Consider the following 2,004-nt stretch of genomic DNA (forward strand, 5'->3'; position numbering starts at 1 on the left):
TTCTTCTTCTTCTTCTTCTTCTTCTTCTTCTTCTTCTTCTTCTTCTTCTTCTTTACTTCAAAGGGAAAGAGGGGTCTCTGGAACCCTCACCAGCCCCCCTCCCCCACGAAATTTTCGTTTATCTTTACCATGGCTAACTTACATAGAAATTCATCAAAGGACAACATGTAAAGCGTACACCATGTTTTCTCGATCTCTAACTTTTATATATAGGACTACACCAACTGAAGTCAGGGAGGATACCTAGCTCTGCCACTCTCGCCTCATTCCATCATCCCCCCCCCCTTCCTCCTCCAACCTCAAATGATACAAAGGGTGGCCAGTGGGTGTTCCCGTGTTGCCTGACTTTTCTCCGTTCTTGTATTGTTGCTCTTATCCTAGTCCTTTGAGGTGAAGCTTGGAAGTTAGGAACAACTACAATCCATGAACAAAATAGTCTCACAGACGCCGCACTGATAAACCTGTCTGAAAAGGCTTGAGCGATCGCGGACATTAAGAGGATTCGTTTTACATTTCACATTTCAGAAACAATTTTGATGTCTTGGTCGGTTAATCTAAAGCTTATTTGAATTACCATTTTGTCTGACATTCGACTATCTGCTCTCGTCGGAGTTTTAATCACCACACACAGATAAACCCCGTCTCTATGTTACTGTATGGTGAGACATTATTTTTAACTCTTGTGATCTGCATAATGGACAGTTAGAGAAAACCTCCGACTTTTACTCCGTGGAGTTGAAGATACAACGAAAAAGTTCTTTCGGAATATACAAGCGTAGTTTTAAGAGAAATACACAAATTATGATAGCAGGTGTAGCGAAAGTTGCTACAAATGGGTTTTTTGGCTCTCCATCTTCACAATTAAGCTATTTGAGAGGCTGATTGCTCCGACCTGGCTTGTCAGTGCCAAGTCTGGCTGTGTGGGAAACATTTTAGCAGGCAGACGGAAGTATTCTACGTTTTTAGTTTTCGTAAAAGATTTACAGCACCTGCAATACAAAACACAAAACAAAACAAAACAAAACTATAAAAGCAAACAAACAAACAACAGAAAACAACAAAACACCCACACACACACCCACCCCCCCACAAAAAAACAAACCAGCTAACGTCACCACCCGAGAATCGAACTCCCGTCATCTACGTACAACAGTGAAGTCTACCCGTCACACCACAAACGCCGGTACATTTACGTTGGGCCCTGCCTGCCTGCCTGCGTGGCTGGACTCATAAGGGTTAACCCAAGAACTCACACTTTGTGGTATTAACTGTAACTGTAATCTTGCCGGTGAGCCGTAGAAAAGGAGACGCCGCATCATTTCAGAAAAGCTTACACCCCTCTGATCGCACCGAGCCCCTTGATGTTGATTGGGGGTGACAGTGTAATTATTCATATCTCTGCCTGTCACGGAGCGTTTCTGCCCTTTGTTACGAGGCTTGGGCTTTCAAAGAGCGTTTTGCTATATAGGATTTCGTTGTCTCAAACGAAGGTCTCCGACTCTCGCTGCGTGGTCAGTTCGGGTTGAAGCCGACTTGAAGGGAAATAGATAAGGAGAGGTGATAGAGAGAATGAGAAGTTAGTATAAGCTTAAAAGGCATTCATTCGGGGAGGTTCACGGCATGACCTGGCCATAGAAAGGAGATCTGGAGCTCAGTATTTTGTTGACAGAGGTCGAAGGATTGATAGTTGGGTGGAGATACAGGGAAAGACAAAGAGAAACAGAGTAACATAAACCCCGCAAGAGAGAAAGAAAAACAGAGAGAGAGAGAGAGAGAGAGAGAGAGAGAGAGAAAGAGGCAGACAGACAGACACACACACAAATAGACAGAAAGACAGGCAGAGACGCCGTGAGCCAGAACAGAAGGAAATACTATATAGAGGGAGAAATGGCCCTAATTTGTGAGTTTTGAAAGAGGGGAGAACAAGCCAGAAAAATAGAAATAGAAAGACAAACACCGAGAAATTACTCCCCCCCCAAAAATAAAATAAAATTTTTTTAAAAA

At 43.2% G+C, this 2,004-nt stretch overlaps 1 protein-coding gene across 1 annotated transcript in view; it reads right to left on the bottom strand.

Moving 5' to 3' along the window:
• The window catches only part of LOC101855346 (inactive tyrosine-protein kinase 7), a gene marked incomplete in the record, with an annotated part of 216,154 nt that overhangs the window by 74,302 nt on the left and 139,848 nt on the right, over window positions 1–2,004 (bottom strand).

This window comes from Aplysia californica, unplaced genomic scaffold (assembly GCF_000002075.1).
Source record: "Aplysia californica isolate F4 #8 unplaced genomic scaffold, AplCal3.0 scaffold00257, whole genome shotgun sequence".
NCBI classification, from domain to species: domain Eukaryota; kingdom Metazoa; phylum Mollusca; class Gastropoda; order Aplysiida; family Aplysiidae; genus Aplysia; species Aplysia californica.